This window comes from Canis lupus, chromosome 2 (assembly GCF_003254725.2).
Source record: "Canis lupus dingo isolate Sandy chromosome 2, ASM325472v2, whole genome shotgun sequence".
NCBI classification, from domain to species: Eukaryota; Metazoa; Chordata; class Mammalia; order Carnivora; family Canidae; genus Canis; species Canis lupus.
In genome coordinates this window covers 55,089,842-55,114,076 of record NC_064244.1, presented here as the reverse complement: position 1 = coordinate 55,114,076, position 24,235 = coordinate 55,089,842, and the positions used below count along the sequence as shown (strand labels likewise).

At 48.6% G+C, this 24,235-nt stretch overlaps 1 protein-coding gene across 14 annotated transcripts in view; it reads right to left on the bottom strand.

Moving 5' to 3' along the window:
• Nucleotides 1-24,235, bottom strand: part of ARHGEF28 (Rho guanine nucleotide exchange factor 28) — a 289,007-nt gene that overhangs the window by 236,779 nt on the left and 27,993 nt on the right. The window lies entirely within an intron of this gene.

Below are 24,235 nucleotides of genomic sequence, written 5' to 3'. Positions count from 1 at the left end.
TAGGGCCGCAGGCGTATAGCAACCCAAACTGTGACATTTAGTACAGTAATATCCAAAGTATGCACTAGGCAAGAAGGAAAATCGGGGCACCCGAGTGACTCAGCAGTTGAGTGCCTGTCTTCAGCCCAGGGCATGACCCCAGGGTCCCGGGATCGAGTCCCACATCGGGCTCCCTGCATGGAGCCTGCTGCTCCCTCTGCCTGTGTCTCTGCCTCTCTCTCTCTCTCATGAATAAATAAAATTTTTTAAAAAAGGAAAATACTCAAAATACTTTTATTTTTTAATAAAAACCTTTAACTTCAGTTTTATTAATACTTCATACACATGCTGCCACGGTGCCCTCCTAGGTCATGAGTTATATTCCCTAAGTCAAGCTCAGAGAAGACGGAAGGTCTGACAAGCTCATTTTCAACACACTGTGCCCTTTGGCAGTTGATGTAGACCGACTTAAGTGACTTTTTATATTATAATCAATTCTTAATAAAAATTAACCTAATAGGGATCCCTGGGTGGCTCAGCGGTTTCGCGCCTGCCTTTGGCCCAGAGGGCGATCCTGGGGTCCCGAGATCGGGTCCTGCATCGGGCTCCCGGCATGGAGCCTGCTTCTCCCTCTGCCTGCGTCTCTGCCTCTCTCTATGTCTATCATAAATAAATAAATAAATAAATAAATAAATAAATAAATAAACAAACAAACCAACCAACCAACCTCATAAACTGCATGAATGGCTTAAGGATTCTAGGAAGCAAACTTCAAATTAAACCTAATGCTAATAAGAACGTGACAAATGAGACTCATTCCTAAATATGAATTTTTCATCAGAAAGGGAGACAGAACATAAAGACTCCTAACTCTGGGAAACGAACTAGGGGTGGTAGAAGGGGAGGAAGGCGGGGGGTGGGGGTGAGTGGGTGACAGGCACTGAGGGGGATACTTGACGGGATGAGCACTGGGTGTTATTCTGTACGTTGGTAAATTGAACACCAATAAAAATTATTTTACTAAAAAAATAAAATAAATATGAATTTTTCATCAACCCCGCTACAAAATAAAAATGACTAAGATCAACAAATCGATAGCCCTCCCAAAAAATCAGCTATCAACTAGGTATTTAAAATATGAAAGTATACCCAATAGCATATAATACCATGACCCTGTACCCTAAATTTACACCATACTTCAAGGTATCAGCAATTTTTTTTATCTATGTTTACAATCATGCCATGCAAAATTTCAAGGCTTTAAAAAATTTTCACTAAACTTGATAAAATTAGATCTTTTTCAAATTTCTACTTATCAGCAAAGGAAGTGTATCCTACAGTAAATGGTTTTATTTCTATTTATTTTTTTAAGATTTATTTATTTATTTATTTATTTATTTATTTATTCATGACAGAGAGAGCAAAAGAGAGAGAGAGAGGCAGAGACACAGGCAGAGGGAGAAGCAGGCTCCATGCTGGAAGCCCGACATGGGACTTGATCCCAGGACTCCAGGATCATGCCCTGGGCCAAAGGCAGGCACCAAACTGCTGAGCCACCACCCAGGGATCCCCCAGTAAATGTGGTTTTAAAAGAAATGAAATAACATAGAAAATAATAAAACTAAAATGCATTCCTTATGAGCAAAACTTTGAACACTACCAAATATTCTAATAAATAAATCCTAGAGCACCACCAAGCTGTGTGACACGTTTGGCACACACTCATAAAAATACAGATGTTTTCCCTTACTCAGCTTTTTACGTTTTATCTGATGATACATCTAAAAGAAACTACTTTTGATGAGAATATGGAGTTAATCTGAAGACCGAATTAACTCCTTTAATAAAAACTAATGTTCTCGGGGCACTTGGGTGGCTCAGGTGGCTAAGCACCTACTCTCAGTTCAGGTCATGACCCCAGGGTCCTGGGATTGAGCCCCACATTGCGGGCTATCCCTGGCCCTCTCTTGTGCACCATTCTCTCAAAAAAGAAAAAGAAAAAGAGAAAAAGAAAAAAAGAAAAAGGAAAAGGAAAAAGAAAAAGAAAAAGAAAAAGAAGGAAGGAAGGAAGGAAGGAAGGAAGGAAGGAAGGAAGGAAGGAAGGAAGGAAGGAAAGAAAAGAAAGAAAGAAAGAAAGAAAGAAAGAAAGAAAGAAAGAAAGAAGAAAGAAAGAAAGAAAGAAAGAAAGAAAGGAAAGAAAGGAAAGGAAAGGAAAGGAAAGGAAAGGAAAGGAAGGAAGGAAGGAAGGAAGGAAGGAAGGAAGGAAATGTTTTGTGGGAAAAGCATTCAACTACAACCACTGGGAGGGGAGCTGCTTGCATAATAAGCTTAAAAAACACCTTGAGTAACATTCATTCACTATGAACTTGAAAATGAAAGTCCCCAGAACATCAATCACGGTGGTTAATATTACAGCAATAAGAATTTCAGTTGAATAGAGCCCATTACATCTTCAGATTAAAAAAAAATTTTTTCAAACATGGCCCAATCTTTCCAGTTTCTGCCATGAGCTAGGAAAGGATCACAAAAATCCATACACCGCGTGGAGGTGTATCGGTTATACTGCGGCAAAGTACTTTAAGGAGCTGTCAAGCTTAAACACATACTACGTGGTTTTCTCTTTCCAAAATAGCAGGTTCCGGCTTTTCTAAGAAAAGTAGCTATTTATGACATGTCCTTAAAAACATTCATTTTTTTCCAAATAAATAGCCTGTTCCCTCAAGAAAGGGGTGATATTTTAGTAAGTGAAAAATATCTCAAAGGAAATTTAGGTTAGGGATAGGATAGGCTATCATAACATTTTGAAAAAGAATTATTAGTACACGTTACCACTGCTTTGTGACTTTGCTGCTATAATTAAAGCTTTGCAACCTAATAAAGCCCTCGCATCTGTGGGCTTTAAATTCTGGGAAAATAAAAAAGCTTCCAAATCTACATAAATCTTTCAAAACAAATGTTTCACGGGTTTTCTATTTTAAAAACGTGGCAAGTTCTAAGTTCTAAGAGGACTGACTGGGATCAGGGAAGAGGAGAGTTTGCCGTTGCTTTTAAACATTAGTGAACCTGCCGGGATCCCTGGGTGGCGCAGCGGTTTAGCGCCTGCCTTTGGCCCAGGGCGCGATCCTGGAGACCCGGAATCGAATCCCATGTCGGGCTCCCGGTGCATGGAGCCTGCTTCTCCCTCTGCCTGTGTCTCTGCCTCTCTCTCTCTCTCTGTGTGTGACTATCATAAATAAATAAAAATTAAAAAAATAAAAAAATAAAAATAAACATTAGTGAACCTGTGTAATTAGTGGGTGAAATTAAAACACAAATCCCGGGGATCCCTGGGTGGCTCAGCTGTTTAGCTCCTGCCTTCAGCCTGGGGCGTGACCCCAGGGTCCCGGGATCGAGTCCCGCGTCGACTGCTTCTCCCTCTGCCTGGGTCTCTGCCTCTCTCTCTCTCTCTCTCTCTCTCTCTCGTGAATAAATAAATAAAATCTTAAAAAAAAATAAAAATAAAACACAGATCCCCTAATTTTTAAGCACAGCTAGCGCTGTGTGTCTATTAGAATGTATGTCTCCCGAGGAGGTTATCCTAACCGGCTGTGACACCCACGGAATCCAACCGCAAAGTAAGAGCGCTTTGAACCAGGCCTTCAGACCGAGGGTCTGTTACTAAACCAACAAAATGATGATCCATGTGTCTTACGACTTTTGCTGACATGTATTACGTATTAATGCTTTTAGTGACACCAAAAAGGGTTATTAATGTAATTTAATCTTCATTGGGGGTAGGTTTTAGAAAATATACTGCTGTGGGGTGCCTGGGGAACTCAGTGGCTGAGCGTCTGCCCTCGGCCTAGGCCGTGACCCTGGGGTCCCGGGATCGAGACCCGCATCGGGGTCCCTGCTTCTCCCTCTGCCTGGGTCTCTGCCTCTCTGGGTCTCTCATGAATAAAAATCTTTTAAAAAAAGAAAATGTACTGTCGCCATAGTACACTTTATAAATAAATACGTTACGGACACACGTGGGTTTTTTGCTTGTCTGTTTTACTTAGGGTGCCACATGCTGCAGATCTGCTCCTACCCAGGAAGGCCTGCTCCGCACGTAGGCTGTGGGCTCTTCCCCCGTGGTCCCCGGGCAGCCTGCATAGACCTGGGAAGGCCAAGGCGCCGGGGCTGGAGTCGAGGGCCAGCCAGTGCCGAGGGCCTGAGGCGGGGGCGCATCGCGCGGGCCACGGGGGTCCGGTCCCCGGCCTGCTCAGCCACTGCGACGCCAAGGACATGGGTGTGCGCGTCCGACCTGCACTCTCCTCCGGCCTCGGCCAGCAAGGGCCCGACGCCGTCCTCCCGAGCACCGAGCACCTCCAAGAACTGGTCCGGCAGCCCCGCCGCCTCTGCCCTTTGCCGCTGCTCAGTACAGAAACTTAACGACCATTTGGAACACCAACTGTTTTGTTTTTTTCAAAGAAACTACTTTTTACTAAAAAAAAAAAAAAAATTAAAAACAAAAAACTAGAGTCCCCACAATTCCCAGTCATGGTCCCAAACCTTCTGCGAACCCCTATGAGAATTTCCTAGTTGAGTCAGAGAGAGGACAGGGGACAAACGTCTTAGACCCTCGGGAGCAGCAGGTCTAAACCACGCCATGCCTCCCCTCACGTCAAGTTTAATGACAAAATCAGCTTCTATCTGCTACGCAAGCAACTGCCCACGTCCTACACACACCAGCGCTCACCACGCAAATGCTGCGCTCCCCGTTCCATTTCCTAACGCCTGAGTTCTCCATCTGCAATTCAAAAAATTCTCAGACTCGGGATCCCTGGGTGGCGCAGCAGTTTGGCGCCTGCCTTTGGCCCAGGGCGCGATCCTGGAGACCCAGGATCGAATCCCACATCAGGCTCCCGGTGCATGGAGCCTGCTTCTCCCTCTGCCTGTGTCTCTGCCTCTCTCTCTCTCTCTCTCTGTGACTATCATAAATAAAAAAAAAAAAAAAAAATTAAAAAAAAAAAATTCTCAGACTCAAGTAGGTTGGGTTTTTTCATCTTTATTTTTCAAAAAGGTTTCCTGAAAAATCTAAAGCCAAAGTATTTCCACTCTTTCCACCAGACACCAGAATGATTCGAGGTCTTTGTACACAGCCACAATTTTTAAGTTTCCTTCCAAAACTGGGGGGGGGGGGGGGGGGGGAGTCTTACAAAAACAACACCACCAACAACAACCATGAGATACAAAAATCTTCAGGATTTCACACATACTAGAGAGAATACCTAATTTTCCTGTATCTTCATTTGCTGGTCACTTCTAATAAAAATTAGACCATTCAACAAGTGAAGAGAATATTCAAAATTAAAAATAAAAGAACATATAAATTCAAGTTACACAGAAAGCAATCATTTTTGACTTTACATAATTCTAGGTTTCTAAGACTGATTCCATATAAAACCCATGACTTCAATTTTGTCCTGGAACATGCCAGAAATCTTTGGCTTGTATGCGTCTTACGAGATCTAACAATAAATAATGGTCAAACGTTCGTTAATACTGTTAGGAACTACATTTGGAAGGCAAATGACGTGGTTAGGTGCTGTGCTCCTTGTTTGACAAACATCTCAGGAAGTCCTCCCAGCAGACTTTTTTTTTTAATCTTATTTTTTTATATAAATTTATTTTTTATTGGTGTTCAATTTGCCAACATATACCATAACACCCAGTGCTCATCCCATCCAGTGCCCCCGTCAGTGCCCTCCACCCAGTCACCCCCGCCCCCCGCCCACCTCCCCTTCCCCCACCCCTAGTTCGTTTCCCAGAGTTAGGAGTCTCTCATGTTCTGTCTCCTCCCAGCAGCCTTGAGGGGGACGTGGAGGAAGTCTTACTCGCCTGAATCTTCATTCACAAATTGCTACGGTTACAAGGTTAGTCTGAAGCAAAAGTCACCTAAACCCAAGAATAATTCTCACATCACCTGACCCCCTGGAATATGAGGAGCAACTGCCTCCCACATCAGTTCTTCGCCTCATCCACCCCAATTTAATATTACCATCGATTTTCCAGCCGACCCCCTTGTACTTTAGATGTTTTATAGTTGTTTGTCTTGGTCTCGACGTGGTTACAGGATGTTATAAATAATACAGATCAACCTAAGATAAAATCAGAAATCTCTCTCTTTTTTTTTTTTTTTTTTAAATGAAACAAGGTCAAATACAATTGAGAATAGTGCTTTTAGGTACTGGCAAATTCCTGAAATCCTAAAACTGCCAATCAACGAGAACATGGCAGAGATCAACGAACAAGTGGAAAAATGATCATAACGCAATAAAAGCTTAAAGATAATCTCAGCATTAATGGAAGAAGAATATGATCTCCTCCCTATCCTCTGAGAAAACGGAAGAACTTCTTAAGTATTTCTAATAAAAATAACCCTCGGGGCACCTGGATGGCTCAGTAGGTTAAGCATCAGACTCTTGATTTCCACCGGGGTCATGATCTCAGGGTTGTAAGATCGAGCCCCGTGTGGGGCTCCACACTCAACGCAGAGTCTGCTTGGGATTGTCTCTCTCCCTCATCCTCTGCCCCTCTGCTTGTTCTTTTCTGTCTCTTTCTCTCTCTCCCTAAAGCAAATATCTTAAAAAAAAAAAAAAAACCCTCATACTAGTGCTCTGACAATCAAATAGGACAGCATCAATGTCCTAGTGTGCAATTAACCAATTTTGTCAGAGAAAGTCATACCCCCCCACCGTCTCTCTCACACATGCACAAACTTCCCTCTATGTTCCTCCTAAAAAGAAAAATTAGCAGAGTTGAAAACTGCATTTACGCTAGGTCGCGCTGAACACGGCAAAGCAGGCATCCTAGCTTCCCTGCTTCCTAGCCGGTACTGCCACCCGCTAGCCACAGAAATAAAATACAAAGTCTTATAAATAATACTCATTTTCATAATTTTGGTTTCATTTTCAAAAAAAAAAAAAAAGAAAGAACCCCGGGCCAATCTTTTTTCCACCATCGTTTCCTGTAAGGCCGTGGTCCCCATTTCAAAGAGGTTCACTTGATGCGCTTCCCTGACACCCGCTCTCCCCCAATAAAGGACGTGGGTGGTGCCATCTCCACTTTACAGGAGTTTAAAAATATATAAAAATAAAATCCGCAGCAAAACCGCAGCACTTGGCGGAGACCAAGCAGCCCCGAGAAGTAAGTGGCCAACCTGGGAGTCCAGGAGTCCAGCGCTTCCGACCCATCAGCCCAGGGTCCCCTCAGCTCCAGGACAAGGCCTTCTGTGACATAAACACAGTCTCGGCAAGGGCGCCTTGCTCGGCTCCACGGCAGCCGCCACCACGGGACGAAGGTCTCAGAGCAGCCTGCACACGGCCCTGTGACCCGGCGCGGCCGTGTGACCCGGGATGTCCCCACCCCGGGCAGCCTCTCGTCTGCCAGCCCGCGTCGTGAGGGCCGACAGGGCCGACAGGGCCGACGCTAGCGACAGGAAATACTTAGAGCCCAGCACACGCACTCAAGGGCGGGCTGCGGTTATCAAGCTGCCACTCAAGGTGGTCTACACGTCTGGGCATCTCGGGTGGCCTCTAATTATGACACTGATCAAAATGACCCCACACGCCCTGGGGCCCCCGCAGCTCGGCCTCAGCGCAGAGGACCCTCCAAGTGCCCCGAGTCCGAAGGGTTCTCCGTGGCTCTGCAGGGCGGGGGCCTCCCCGTAGGGCCGGAAAACCCAGAGGGCGGAGCGAGGACCCCCGCCGGCTCCACTGCCAGCTCGGTCTGAAAGCTGTACGTGGGAACGGTGGTCGCCTGTAAGCAAACCCTCAAGCGTGGGATCCCGAGTGCATCGCACAGTGGTCACGCTAACTGCAGAAGGAGAAGAGAACGCACCAGCAACTGGGAGGTGAGGCCAGGCCGACGGAAGGCGTTTCAGCCACGCACATGGAAACGGGTAAGAGAGCCAAGCCTTTAACACGTCAACTGAACAAACTGAACTCCAATAAAAAATTTTTTTAAAAAAATAAAAAAATATATCAAAAAAAAACCCATCAACTGAACCTTTACCGTCTCACGCCGTTGACCTGTTTAGCGTATCCTTCACAATCAACACAAAGCCCCTATCATGAGGCATCATGGGTAAGACCCAACTACCAGGATGCCAATCCCCTTGATGGCCATAGGTCTCTGACGTCCCTCGATCTCGCCCGGAAGTCACTTCACTGTCGCCTGTTCTGTGCCAAGCACCAGGGAGGCTGTCATGGGAAAGATTAAAATCTATAAAACACTACCGGCCCCGATCATTGATGAACCGACAGTCCGGACGCACATCCAGGAGAAGCTACAGGTTTGAAGGAGTAACCCCACCGACCCCATGGAACATGGTAGCATAGGGTACGCATCAAGTGATAAATGCGTCGTAAGTGGAACGGGCGGCAGAGAAGGCCTGGCACGAAAAAATGAAACGCGGATGCTTGGTCTTCAGCAAACACTAAGGAGTCGGATAGGCTGGAGCAACACGTTTGGAAGGAGGAAAGGTCACTGGCCCCCGACTTTTATACATAATCCATCCCTAAAACACACCAAATCTGCGACAAAGGGAACAACAGAGTTTCAGAGGCCCAGGGTCCCTTGCCAGGGACTCGTAACACTAACTGCGTGTTCCGTTTTGGTCATAATTTAACAATATATACCCCAGCTTTTCCTACAATGTGCTTTACTTTTGCTTTGTCTGGCTAAGGGCGGACAACTCATCGGCTGACGAACTAATTGGTACTGATCATTCTCCACTTCGGCAAAGGACCTTATCAGATTTATCAGACCCTTGTTTCTTTGTCGGCTTCTCATTTCTATGACTTTCCACTCATTTTTATAAAGCGAGGAAACACACTTGACCCTTGGACGACGTGAGTTTGAACTGCTCTGGTCTATTCATAGACAGATTTTTGCTTCCATACAGATAGTCAGTGCTCTATATTTATTTCCCCTGCCTTATTTTCTTTTTAACATTTTCTTTTCTCTAGCTTTACTGTAGTGTTGGAGCGTAATATATAACCACATGATTTCACTTGTGTGGAATCTGAAAAATTAAACGAAAAAAAACTTAGAACAATAAACTGGTAGTTGCCAGAGGGGTGGAAGGAGAAGCAAAGTAGGGGAAGGACATTAAGTTTCCAGCTCGAAAACAAGTCATGGAGATGAAAGTAGCTCAGATAATGGAGTTGATAGTATTATATTAATGCACGGTGAACACATGTATTATGGTGAGCACTGTGTATTGTATACATCTGTCAATCACTATGCTGGAACCTATAACTAGTTTAACATTATGGGTCAACTCAACAATAAATAAAAATTAAGATGTTTTTAAACGGATATAGCGAAATGAGTAGACCCAGTTCTGGACAAAACTAGCTGATGCATGTGTAATAACCCAGAGAAACTCCAGAATGATCATTTAACATCCAGAATTATGACCTTAAAGCGAAGGTTAAAAGAAAGGAGGCTTAGCCTTAGAAATAGGACTAGTCTTGGAGTGCCTGGGTGGCTCAGTTGGTTGAGCCTCCCACTCTTGATTTCGGTTCAGGTCACGATCGCGAGGTTGTGAGATCGAGTCCGGCGTTGGGCTCCCTGCTTGCTAAGCACGAAGTCCGCTCGGGATCGTCTCCCTCTCCCTTTGCCCCTGCCCCAGCTGCTCCTTACATGCGCTTTCTCTCTCTTTCTCAAAAAGAAAAAGAAATGGGACTGGTCTCTAAATGTTTAATTCGGTTCAGTACATATATACTCAGAACTTCCTATATGTTTATTACTGGGGGAACAAAAAAAATGTGTCTCCCTTCAGGTCTGTCTCAATCTATGTGACAAGAAAGGGCTACAGATGTGCAGTAGGTCAATAACCTAAGGAAAAGACAATACCAAGGGTCATATAAAGCTCTCAGGCATCGGAATGCAGAAATGATTCCTCTCCAAGAAACCACAGGCCCAGTGAGAGAGGAAAACAAGACGACCATAGAATACGTGTGGGGTTCTAGGAGTACAAGGAGGCAGAAATACTCTTGCCTCTCATAGCTGAGGTATCAGCACGGCTCCCCTAGGAGACAGAGCCTGAGCTGAGCCTTTATATACATTTTTAGTTAGGGGCTCTCCTATCCCAAAAAAGTATCTAGAACGGGGGCAGGGCATCTTTTCAGATTCTCAAATGATGGCATAATGGGATGGTGGAAAAAACTGAAGGGGAAAGGGACCTGCTGCTGGCGTTCAGCACCTGGGAACCGAGGAGGCCTCCTATAATGCCAGGTCAAACCTGCGTAAAGAGTCCTCCCACCCCAAATGCCAACACAGGTCTTTGTTGAAAAGCAGAGGAAGACGGTGGACATTCACCGGGCGTACTAAGAAATGAGAGGACATTTCAGGCACAGGAAATCACGGGCACAACTGCCTGGAGTGTCAAAGAGCTGTTCATGGAGGAACAAACACAGCCAGGATTTTTTTTTAAAAGTGTATGGTGGTGGTGGGACAGAAGGATGGAAATGTGTCCCATGTCCCAAAGATACATCTCACTAAGTAATGTGGACTCCAAGCTGGTGGGTAGCTTTAAGCACGAGAAGGATGTGATCTGAAATGTGTTTTGCAGAGGCCGCCGTGACAGCAGGCGGAGGAGTGATTCTGAGGTCAGGAACACCGATAAAACCCCACTGCTACCGTTCAGGGGTTAGGGTTAGACACTGGGCGCCTCACTGGAGGGCACCATCACCGGGAGGGCAGACAAATCTGGGAGGTGAGGGGACAAACTGGACAGGCCTTAGTGCTTAACTAAACACAGGGGATAAAGACTTGGATGATCCTACTCCTCGGCTCTTAGTGTGGGGAGCTGGGTACTGAGGGCTATTCATCAGGATAGGGAAGAAGAAAAGAGAAGCAAACAGGAGACCTCAAGAAAAAAAATAATAATAGGAGCATTGGCCATAATGAGTTTGAAATGTGGTAACTGGAGTCCAAGACAGGTCAAAACTAGGGATCCAGAGCTCAAGGAAGAGAGGTCTCGGCTGGAGAGAAACAGTGATCACACAGTAGTCAAAGTAGTTGGGGGTTCATGCAAAGACCAAGGCCACACGGCGACTTGGAGAACGAGAGAAAGGTGGACGAGGAGTTCACTAGGACACTGAGAGAACCAGCAGCCAGGGCTGGCGCTGACTGACTAGGTTCTCTGTGCGTTCCTACTCCTCTAATAGGGGAAGCCTCCTATCAGCCTCACGTCACAGGAAAAGTGAGGCACGGAGAGGCTGAGCGCCTCGTCCAAGGTCACACAACGCCGAGGGGGCAGAGCCAGGACTCAAACCCGGGCAGTCTGGGTCCAGATCCTGTACTCCTACCTCGATGGCTCCGGTGCTAGGTTGGGAATTTGGAAAGGGGGACTACAGTGACATGATCCAAGAGGGACAGACAAGGCCGCAAAGGCTGTGGGTGGACGAAGCAAAGCACACTGACAACTGAGAAGGACCCACTGGATCCGTAACTTGAGGAGTTGCTGGCTCCTGACCACAGCCTCGGTGGTGGAAGGATCAGCCCAGAAAGAGCCAGTGGAGCCATAACCAGGCGGTAAGACGTAAAGATGACCATGTGAACCTGTGAGCTTCCCTCTAGACCCTGGGGGGAAGAGAAGAGCTTTGTGGGTGAAGTCATCAGGAAAACCCCCCTGAGAAACGGGATCGTGGGCTGGGTCTTCAAGCAGGAAGAGGGGGAGAACTGGTGCTCAAATAGTTTCCCTGGTGAAACAGAGTCAAAAATTGTTAATTTTTTTAATGAGTTATTTATTTGAGAGAGACAAGGAGAGAATCAGCTCAAGCAGGAGGAGAAGCAGAGGGAGAGGAAGAGCTCTGAAGCCAACTCTCCACTGAGGATGGAGCCTGACACTGGGCTCCATCCACCCCAGGACCCAGAGATCGCAACCTGAGCAGAGATCAGGAGTCGGACACTGAACCTACTGGGCCACCAGGGAGCCCCCAAAATCGTCCTGTTTTTCTGACTCCCACCTAGGTATACTCCTGCGCTCTGAACAAGTGTTACCTACAGAAGCTAGTAATAGGCACAAAGTGCTGTAACACTCTTTAAAAAAAAAGGGGGGGGGGGGGCAGCCCCGGTGGTGCAGCGGTTTAGCGCCGCCTGCAGCCCAGGACGTGATCCTGGAGACCCTGGATCGAGTCCTGCGTCGGGCTCTCTGCATGGAGCCTGCTTCTCCCTCTGTCTGTGTCTCTGCTACTCTCTCTCTCTGCATCTCTATGAATGAATAAATAAATAAATCTTTAAAAAAAAAAAAGGACTTTGTGCAATTCGCCATTTGGTATTTAACAGTAACACAAAGAAGTTCTCATAAGATAAAGATCCCCCCCCAAAAAAAAAAAAACCTACAATGACTTACCAAAAAAATAAATAAATAAAACCCTTCAACAATTTAAATGTCTAATTTAAAACATTACTCTGATTATTAATATGGGCATAGAGAAGCGTAGGGTCCTTCCCTCTAAAAACGTACAAAGACCAGTCCAAACACACAAACAGCTCAGTAGCTTCAACTCAAAAGCTTAATGGCTTGGTGTTGATTCGGGACGCTTCCTGGGGGCTGCAGCGAAGTCAGCCGGGGTCGCTCATTAGAAGTTACTGGCCGGCACTTGAAGTGAAACGAGACTCCTAATCGGGATTTTTACCTTTTCGGTCTGTTTTTGTTTGTTTTTGGTTGGGACCCATGGGTGTTTGCAAGGACGGGGGAAGAACCCAGGGTATCAGGAGCGCCGGGGAGAACAGATCCCGGTGCTGCGCGGCCAGGGCTATTCAATGTCCCATAACAAGGACCGTCCCATGTCCTTCTTGGCAATTACGACAGAGTTCTAATTTTGCTTCTAAAGGCTTGGGTGTAAAAAAAATAATAAAAAATTTTTAAAAATAAAAAAATAAAGGCTTCGGTGTGCCTCTTCCACGACGAAGCCAGCCAGCTTCAAAAGGCTTCCTCCAGGAAGGGCATTCCTCACAAGACAGCTCCTACAGTCCAGAAAACCATAAACTACACATAATACTACCCCTGCTGTAATCGCCCAGGAACTAACATGACTTTTGTGTTTCTATGTCTACCATTAAAATTCCTAGGTATTCTTGTTTAAATTACAAATTACCCAACTCCTACTTCATAATACATAGGAATATCCCTTTTCAATAAAAATGCTAAGCCTCAGTATTTCAAAATTACCGTGGGGAAAAAAGTCTTAATATCTCATTCCACATAGATTCCGCGGGGATGAAAGGTTTTGTTTTGTTTTTCCTCCCCAGGAGAAACTTAAGAAATAAAACACTAAAAGCTTTCTCTCCAGGGGAAAGCAAAGAATAAAGGTCTGTGTACAGGCCTGCTGTGGTCTGGGTGTCTGCGTCCCCCTAAAACAGACGGTGAAATCCTAATGCTATGAGTAGGTGGGGGCTCTGCGAGGTGCTTAGGAGGCTGGAATCCCCATAAATGGCATTAGTACCTTATGGGGAAAAAAAAACCCACAGAACTCCCTCGCCCCTCCTGCCATGTGAACACAGAATGAGAACCTCCGACCCAGAAGAGGGTCCTCACGCAGACCCGGCTGGCCCTCTGAACTCGGACTTCCAGCCTCCACACTATAAAAAATAAATGTTGGTTTATCAGCCACTTGGTTTGCGGTATTTTGTTACAGTAGCCCCAACAGATGAAGACAATTCCAAATATATGGCCAGCGCCCAATCAGCACTTCTCACCAACAACGCTCGGCTCACCTTGACCCCAACACACACGCACAGGCTCACACAAGCGCAGACAAGCGTACCTGTCCCCTGCTAGCTCTCCGTGTTCATGGTCTCCTCTAGATGAAGGGTCACTAGCCAAGTAATATAATCCAGGTTCATGGGATAACGTCTCAATCGTCCCTCCCAGGAGGCCATACCTTGGTCCAGAACGCTGACTGAGACAGGTGGGAGATGGGCTGAATGGTGATGGGCATGAAGGAGGGCACTTGTTTTTTTGATTTTTTGTTTGTTTTAGATTTTATTTATTCATGAGAGACACAGACAGAGAGAGAGAGAGAGAGGCAGAGACCCAGGCAGAGGGAGAAGCAGGCTCCATGCAGGGAGCCCAATGCGGGACTCGATCCCAGATCCCGGATCCCGGGGTCATGACCTGAGCCAAAGGCAGATGATCAACCACTGAGCCACCCAGGTGCCCCAGTTGTTCCCGCTTTACTGACATGTTCAAATCCTCCTATTTCTGTGCCTCTTCCCTTCCGCCCTGTGGTCAGCACTTATGCCAACGTGAATAAGCCAGGGTTCTTGTTCTGGGCAACTTCTAGTTTACTGGAAAAAGCACAAAATTAAACAGCTAATGCCATGTCACACCATGTGATGCTACCATGTAACCCTGAAGAGAAGCGCCAGGTGCTATCAGAGAACCAAGGGAAGGCAGTGACCCTGGGTAAGCTTGTCCTTACAAGGTGACAAAGGCCTGTTAAGTGTCTTTAAATCTGGACTTCTGCTCTTTCCGTATGATGGAGTCAATCACCTGAGGACCCTACTGCTTAAAATACTAGCTAGACTATTTTTAACAACAAGCGGGTTAGTCGAGCTCCCAGCAAGGGGGCCTTCCACGAGTCCTACAATTAAGACCCATCAAAAAACCACTGTGATGACCCCATGGAGAATCTTTGCCCTGAAAAGGTTTGCTGGACTCCACCAAGGCATTCGGTTTCCGCGGCCTTTGAGAGCAAGAGACGAAGCTGCAGATGCACGTGTGGCTGGGCGCCCGAACCGACCTCCTGCATCGGACACGCCAAGGACGTACGTCGTGAGCCAAACAGAGAATTACGACCAGGAGCAAAAGGAAAAGAGAGGGAACTCTGACCGTTTCAGTCTAAGCCTTTGCTAAGGTCGGGGAAAGGTGTTCTTTGGAAATCTTCGACTACAAAGCTTACATCAGGATAGTACCGTGCGTGCTCGTGCGTGCATTTACGGTGAGCTCGGCCTCCCAGGGCTCCCACGGGAGGGGGGGGGGGGGGCGCCTCATGGGTCGCAGGCCCACAGGGCAAAATCCCGACACTTGACAAAACTACTGATCATGAGAAAGACAATAAAACAGGAAAATTAGACCCTCAGAGGTTCAAGTAATAGACTAACCAAATGTTTCTCAACGGAAGGATGTTTGATGCTAAAAAACAAAAACAACAACAAAAAAAACACCAAACTAGAAACTTACGGACAGAACACGATTTGTTCCTGGCTGCCGTGACCAAGAACCAAACAACTTCAGAAAGTAACAAGTGGCGGGTTGGAAACTCAGTGCAAGGGGATCCCCGGGGGGCTCAGCGGGTGAGCACCTGCCTTCAGCCCAGGGCGTGACCCCTGGGGTCCCAGGATCGAGTCCCACGTCGGGCTCCCTGCATGGAGCCTGCTTCTCCCTCTGCCTCTCTCTCTCTGTCTCATAAATAAATAAAAAAAATATATAAAATAAAATAAAATAAATTAAAATAAAATAAAATAAAATAAATAAAATAAAATAAGTGCACAGGTTACGGAGCAAAGAAAGGAAAGTCAGGAGATAATCAGCAAACTGCAGTCTTGATCTTAAGAAGTTACCCTGAATACAGCCCAGGGTCAGAAATGGAGAAAAATACGAAAGAGGGTAAGAAACAGGACATACGGAATAAGAAGGTCTAGTATACTCTAAAAAAAGATTTTATTTATTTGACAGAAAGCGAGCGAGTAAGCGCACGCAAAAGCAGGTGGACTGATGAGCAGAGAAAGAGGGAACCGCAGACCCCAGCTGGGCGGGCCCCGGGGTCACGACCTGAGCCCCCCGGGCGCCCCGTCCAGTACACTTTACACACTGAGACTGAGAAAAATAAGAAGTTCAACAGTATTTTAAGGAGCTTTTGGAGAATTTCCATTAGTTGATAAAATTCTCAGATTCTGAAAACATATGAAGTCCCAACAACATCTAGATATGTCAAAGGATAGAAGATCTTTAAAAGGTACTTTGGCAAATCACATCTGTTGTGCGGTTTCGTTTAATAATGAAAATTATACATCTTGTATGAGAAACTGAGGAAAAGCACACTACAGAGAACTGTTCAAGTTGGTTATGATTTAGAATTTCGTGGAGTGATAAAAAAAGGTTGTCAAGTTTTTAAAAACGCTCCTCTGACTTATAATAAGATTCATAAATAAGACACGTGCTCATTTCTTAAACGCTTACGTTTTTACATTTAAATTGTATTCCATTTAAAGGTGTATTTAATTTGCACTTCCAGTTAACAGTTTTTTACGTTGTAAAGGTTTTGAATCTTAAAACCAAATTCAGCCACGAAAGGAAAATCAACTAACACACCTGGGCTCCACACTTTTTTTTTTTTTTTTTTAGGTTTTATTGATTTATTCAGGAGCAACACAGAGAGAGAGGCAGAGACCCAGGCAGAGGGAGCAGCAGACTCCATGCAGGGAGCCCGAGAAGGGACTCGATCCCAGGACCCCGGGGGGTCACGACCGGGCCGAAGGCAGGGGCTCCACTGCGGAGCCCCCGGGGCACCCTGACTCTAGACTTTTACAGCTGTTTGTCTCCAGGTCTCTGTTTACTTACAAGTAAAAAAATGGGACAGTCGTTTGCACAGTGCGAGCGTGCAGAAGGCCAGACGGGCTGCTCTGGGTTCGCCCGCACGGCGAGGCTTTCGATTCCGTGCCCTAAAGCAAAACGCGCCTCCCGCAATTGCCCCCGTTTGTCCTATGCTGCCCTTGGACGCCAAGCAGAACCAGGGTCCCCCTGCCCCCGCCCGAGGACCCCGTATCCCACTCGTCGGCTCCTTGGGCCTTCTCCGGGAGGAGCACGTCTCACGGAGGGAGGCCCAACTGCTCTGATCTGCCTCCACCGTCCCCGACGGCGCCCAGGGTAAGGCCAGCCCTCCGAGCTGCCCCCTTGGACCCGCTTGCGACTTCCCCGCTTCCCCACCCCTGATGCTGGTGGTGGGGGGTAGGTCTCCCTCACTCCGCGGCCAACCTAGCTCACGGTCCCCGCACGTGCACCGGCCAGCACAGCCTAGACGGCCTGCTACGTGGTCGGCAGCGCGGCGCCCTCCGCACGCCCGACCCAGCCCGGATCTCGATGCCGGGTCAGACAGTCCACACTACTTGTAGCCCTTTACGTCCCTGCTCAAGAGCAAACCTTGCTCCGGGGTGCCCATCACCTCAGGCACAAGCTCCCCAGTGGGCATCCGGAACCTTCCACAATATTGTTCACACTACGTATAATGCATCACTCGCCACGTCTACACACAAATCTCCCCTGGACCCCGGTCGGCTCCCCCGCGGGCCCGCGGACCCCGGGCTCCCCTGCCCGATCCAAGTCCTGACCTCCACGGACCCCACCAAACTGCTCCCACAGCGCGGCACAGGCCAACCTGTCTCATAAAACCTGCTGTGGGGATCAAGGGGAGTCCAGTCGGCAAAATATCAGAATAGCACAAAAGCCCAGGGTCAAATTCCAGGGTCCCCCCTCCTGCTGCGCCCCCAGTGGCCTCCCTGAGATCTTTCATTCATTCTATGATCTAACGATTGTATCCTCGTACCTTCCACTCAGCGTTTCAAGTTCACCGCAGCTCCCAGCTCGACCTTCCTCTTGCACCATTTGCTGCATCCTTCGTGCATCAACACATGACTGGGACACTAAACTCAGTTGTTATATTTGAGACCAGAGGGCAAAAATAGCTTTATAAGCACCGCTGATGAATTATTATTCCCCCGCTGTGTGAAGGCCGTGCAACGGCACTCAAACCATCACAAGTCACGCTGGCCTGAGCAGGCCACAGGGGGACCCGGCTCACAACGCCCGCCAGCCGCCCTCCCTGCGGCCACCTCCCACCCGCCTGCCCCGCAGGGACCCCGGCTCCTCGCAGGTCAGAACCAGGGAAGCACAGCGGGAAAGGATCAGACCCCAGGGAGCACAGCAGCCACCTGCTGACACGGAGGCCACAGCTAAGAGGACCTGAACCACAGGCCCCGTGGCCGGCGTTCCTTCGGACAGCATCCCTGGGGGCAGGGGCCCAATGACCCGCTGCGGTCAGTGAGGCCCAGCCCCCAACCACCGAGAACGTACGGGGGGGTTCCACATCTTCGCGGCCCGGCGCACTGGCTGCACCCGACTAACCCCCCACTGGCCTCCCCGCTCCGCTCCCGCCAACCCACGTGGCTCGGACCAGAAGGTTCAACTTCCAGAACTGCTCTGGGTGTTAGCCCTCCGGCCTCCAGCCTCAGCCCCTCAGGGGCCCCCCACTGCCAGGAGGCATAGGGGCCGCTTCTGCGCCCGCGCTTCTGGCCCCAGTGGCCCAGGACGCCTCCCAGCACTTCATACCAAGCTTCCCTCCCCTCTTCTCCGGAGCAGGGGTCCAGCACCCCCTTGTTAGCATGTGCCTCCCTTCTCTGAGGAGCCCCATGTGCGGCTCTGATAGGGAGCAGGACCTCACTGTCCTTACGGAAGCCAGTGGGGATCCATCCTCTCTCCGAGCCCAGGGCAGCCAGGGAGGGGAGCTCGCGCAGGGCACGTAAGCAGGGGCACACCCTTCAACGAGTCACGACATGGGGGCACCTAGGACTTACGGGGCCGCTGGGGGCTCAGCGGTGGAGCGCCTGTCTTCAGCCCAGGCCAGGACCCCAGGGTCCTGGAATCGAGTCCTGCAGGGGGAGCCTGCTGCTCCCTCTGCCTGGGTCTCTGCCTCTCTCTCTGCGTCTCTCAGGAATAAATAAAATCTTTAAAAAATAGAAAAAGGATCCTACTCCTGCACCAAATCATTTGCTGTCAGCTCCCAAGAACCACGGTGGATGTGCTCCCTGGCTTATTTCACAAAGCCCCCCTTTACAGACCAGTCATTCTCCCCAGGATGGCCTCATTCGATGTCCCCCCCCATCCCATGTGTGCAAGTGCTCCCCTGTGCCGTCTCCCTGGGACACACAGGACAATATGCCCTGACAGGGTCAGCACAAGGCAGGACACCGAAGCCCAAACGCGGTCCAGGAGCCGCGTCCTGAAGGGTCAACACAGGTCAAGCCAACCGGAGGGGCGAACGGAGGGGCCGGGGCGCTGCAGACCGGCACTCGCACCAAGGACACAGCACCACAGACCCCGTGAGCGTGGGAATCTCTTCCTGGGGCTGCACACAGGACACAGGGCCAGAGCTCCACGCCCTGAAGCCCCGCACGGCCCACCGGCCAACAATGAGCCTCCGTCCTGAAGGTCCCGGGGTGCATTCCATCGAGTCCAGCGTGAAGCCCGAAGGAGATCAAAGCACTATCTTTTTTTTTTCCTAATTCACTTTTTGAACTTCCTGCAGTTTACTCTAAATATACAAACTCTCCTCCAAAAACTACGACATAAGGTGAAGCCAAGGGACCTGCCTTCGTCACATCCATCCTGCAATGGCTTCATTCTGTATGCAGAGCACCCGAAGGGGACAAAAAAAAAAATCAAAAGGGAATAGAAGGGAAGGGAGAAGAAATGGGTAGGAAAAATCAGAAAGGGAGACAGAACATAAAGACTCCTAACTCTGGGAAACGAACTAGGGGTGGTGGAAGGGGAGGAGGGTGGGGAGTGGGGGTGAATGGGTGACGGGCACTGAGGGGGGCACTTGACGGGATGAGCACTGGGTGTTATTCTGTATGTTGGCAAATTGAACACCAATAAAAAAAATTTATTAAAATAATAATAATAAAAAAAAATCAACTCGACGAGTTCCTGAGCCAAAGCAGAGCAGCAGAAGCCATGCGTGCAAGGTCGTGAAAGCAACAAGGGCAGGAGGGAGGCACCCACACCCGACGGGCCTCTGAGCACACGTGTGACCGTGGGCAGCTCATGTGACCTTGTTGAGCCTTGTCTGTTCGTCCGTAGAAGAGTCAGGACGCCGGGGCCTACGCGGCCAGGGTGAGGAGCTGGCCGTGCGCGGGGTACTGGGCACCCAGGACGGGCTCCGACATCAACTTTTCTTTCCAAGAAAGCGCCCCGAGTCCTGGCAGGCCCACGACACACCCCGACCCGTCCCCAGAGAGCCAAGAGCCCAGAGTCAGGAGGTCGGGTTCCTACACCTGTCGTCCTTGTCACCATGCAACTTACAGTTCCACCCCCCGGGAACCCCCACCCCCCTGCCCCGGGCATAAAACGGGGGCCGTGGCAGGGCAGGGCAGGCACCTCTGGGGTTCAGGGTTGAGCTGAAGCCCCACGTGGGGCGTAGAGCTGACTCCACCCAAAAGCAAAAACTGAACATAATTGCTGCCCATCCCAGGACGGGTAAGGATGAAATAAGATCCACGGAAACTCCGGGCACCAGCCGCGGAAGGCGTCCCAGTGCCTTTGCTCACTCAAAGTGACCTTCTCCGAGTCACTCCTGACGCCACCTTTGAATTTCCAGTTTGGCCACTTTCCTCCGTCTCTCATGCCCCACAAAGACTTCTGCTGCTTGGGCGGGGCTCCGTGTAATTGCGCCCGGCTCCCGCTCCTTCCTGCCCGCCTGCCAGGACCTAGTGCCCTTTGCCTCTGCCCCCCCCAGGTCATCGCCCCCACCCCATAACCGTAGGGAGACCCGTGCCCACCTCTCCCGCTTCATCACCCGGGCTGGGAATTCCTAGCCCATCTTGTCCCCGGGCCCCAAGGCCTCCGGGAGCCACACTTCTCCCCAGCTCTGCACTCCTGACCTGAATCTTTGACTTTTTTTTTTTTTTTTTTTTTTTTTTTACTAAATTTTGTGATTCTCCCTTCTGCTTATATCATCTCTTCTTAAGGGAACAGATTTTTAAGTACTCATCCCCTCTCCTCGTTCGCTAAAAATTTGGAGTAGAGGAAAAATGTGAGCACAAAGGAAAGCGTGGACCAGAGATCCTCAGACCTCCTTGCTCGTGTAAACTTTGACACTCGGCTCATTTCGGGGAACCCCAGGGAGCACGTGCTGTGTGGTCAGAGGGGCCACGGCGAGGGGAGCCAGCTGCTGGGGCCACGGCCGAGGAGCGGCAGGAGGACACGGCGGCGAGCACATGGAGCACACGGGAGGCCGGGGAGGCCGCACTGCAGGGCCGCCTGCTGCCCAGACGCCACAACCACGGCTTAACAGACCCGCCTCAGCCCTGCCCAGCTGGACACGAGGCTGCTCTTCCTCGGTCCCGGGCCTGCGGCAGGCGAAGAACAGTGACAGAAAACGTCACATAGGGATGCCCGGGGGCTCAGCAGTGGAGCATCTGCCTTCAGCCCAGGGTGTGATCCTGGAGGCCCGGGATCCAGTCCCGCGTCGGGCTCCCTGCATGGAGCCTGCGTCTCTGCCTCTCTCTGTGTCTCTCATGAATAAATAAATAAAATCTTTAAAAAAAAAAAAATGTTACGTAGCCACTGAAAAGGACTTTGGAAGGATGACGAATAACGAAAACGTGACCGACATGATAAGTGGAAAGCAGAGCACATCCAGTATGTGCGTGATTTCAGAGATCCCGCACGCGGCTGCTGCCCATGGCAGGCTCGCCCCACCTGCTGACGCGGCGTGGAGGGACGGCGACACGAGCAGCCCCAGAGCCCCGCACCCGCACCTGCCCTGCCGTGGGGCCCCCTGCTGTCTCCAGATGCCCCCCCTGCGCCCCTCGCTCCCAGCAGGGCAGGTGCGTCCTGCTCCCTACGCTGATGCCCTGAGGTCGCAGCTAGAAACGCAAGCGCGCTTCCCGCCACCTCGTCCCCCACGGCCCTCGGCCTAGGCTGGCTCACCCCATTTCCCCATCACAGTCGGGGCTCCCCTTTGGTGCTCCGGGAACAGCCGTCTCCCTGGAAACCAGCCCACATCCACCAGAATGGCTACAACCGATCACAGAAGAAGCAAGAGCTGGTAGGGACGTGGGGAAGGGGGAGCCCGTCCGCCGCCGAGTAGGGGCGCTGTAGCGCCCACCATTTTAAATGTCTATTTTAAATCCACTTAGTTCATAGAGTTTCCCACTAATCGCAGGTGACCATGCGTGACTCAGCACTTCCCCGCGTCTCCCAGCGCCCATCACAGGTGCCCTCCTCCATCCCCATCACCTATTTCACCCATCGTCCTCCCCCCCACCTCCCCTCTGATAACCATCTGTTTCTTGGTTCGCCTCCCTTTTTTCTTGGCCCCTTTGCTCATTTGTTTAAGTTCCACACATGCATAAAATCATATAGCATTTGTCCTCCTCTGACTTATTTCACTTGCCCCAACACTATCCATCCATTCCTTGCAAATGGTAAGATTTCGTTCTTTTGAGGGCTGAGTAATATCCCATTGTATATACAGACCACCTCTTCTTTATCCATCATCTATCGATGAACACCTGGGCTCTAACCATACTTTGGCCACTGTGGACATTGCTGCTTAAACACTGGGGTGGCAGATGCCCCTTCGGATCACTGTCCTGTGGTTCCATACACGTTTTAGAATTCTTTGTTCCAGCTCTGTGAAAAATGCTCATGGCATTTTGATAGGGATTTCATTAAATCTGCCGATTGGTTTTGGTAGTAGAATCATTTTAATACTTGTTCTTCCAATCCATGAGCATGGAACGTCTTCCCATTTCTTTTTGTCTTCAATTTCTCTCATCCGTGTCTTATAGTTTTCAGGGTACAGATCTTCCATATCTTTAGTTAGGTTTATTCCTTGGTATCTTACAGTTTTTGATCCAAATTATAAATGGGATCGATTCCTTGATTTCTCTTTCTGCTGCTTCATCATTGGTGTACAGAAACGCCACAAATTTCCGCACACTGGTTTTGTAACCCTCAACTTTACTGGATTTGCTTATCAGCTCTAGTTGTTTTTTTGGCGGAATCTTTCAGGTTTCCTACATAGAGTATCATGTCATCTCTAAATAGTCAAAGTTTTACTTCTTCCTTGCTGATTTGGATGCCATTTATTTCTATTTCTTGCCTGATTTCTTTTTTTTTTTTTTCTTGCCTGATTTCTGTGGTTAGGACTTCTAGTACTTGTGAATGAAAGTGGTGAGAATGCACATCCCAGTCTTATTCCTGACTGTACAGGAAAAGCTGTTTTCCCCTGCCCCATGTAGGATAATATTAGTTGTGGGTTTTCATATATGGTCTTTATTATCTCCTAAACCTTTGTTGAGAGTTTATCATGAAAGGATGTTGTTGTTTGTCAAATGCTTTTTCTGCATCTACTGAAATGATCACATGGCTTTTATCCTTTCTCTTCTTTATGCGATATATTGTGTTGATTGATTTGTGGATACTGAGCCACCATGCAACCCAGGAATAAACCCCACTTGACCAGTGAATGATTTTTTAACATATTGTACAAATCCATCTTAAAGAGGGTCACAATGGAAGTTCTCAGAATCTAAGTCTGATATTTCTGGCTCCTCCTTGCTCTACCACCAGTAAGTCATCCTTGTCATGTTAAGCCTCCTCCAAACCCTCTTCAATTATTTTTTCTTCTAGATCAGATACTTCTGGGTCCCTCTCCCACCCCATCCCTCTGCCCAACCTCACCACCACCAAAAATATATGTATCAAATAGGGTGGAAACGTCATAGAAGTTACATTTAGAAGGTAGGACCACATAATGGTTAAAAACCTAAGATTTAGATTCAGATATGGGTGTAAATTCAATCTAGTAACTCACTGGCTTATGACTCCAGGCTAGTCACTCAGCCTAAATCGCTGATTTTTCACCTAAAATATGGGCATCAAAATAATGCCTACCTCATAAGATCATTCTAGGGGAAAAAAAATGAGTAACATAAATGAAGCCCTGAGCAAGCAAAGCACAGCTTGATGGAAATGAGATACTCCTGCAAAAGATGACAAACGTAGGAAATTCATCCGAAGGGCCATGCCTGGGATGGGGAGGAAAAGCTTCTGTCTTGAGCATGGGGCGAGGTGTGGAATGATGACACACAGAGCAAAGGGCAAAGAGAAGTATTGGTGAAAAGTGAGAGGCAATGCAGCCCTATGTCTACTCTTCACTCTCCCTGGCACTGCCCTCCAGGGCACCACAAATCTCAAGGGCCAATCCAAAAAAGGCTTTTCTGCAGCCACTATGAAGGATGCCAGACTGGCCTGTGCAAGACAGGAACAGTCTGTAACATCTACAATTTAACTTGTTTGGGGGAACATTCAGTTCTGTGCTTCCTTTAATGAGAAGCTACAGTCATGTTCCACTTAATTCTCACAACCATTGATAAGTTCTGCTCAACTGTTGGCTTCTGGGAATACTGTGCTTCACATGCAAAGTACTAT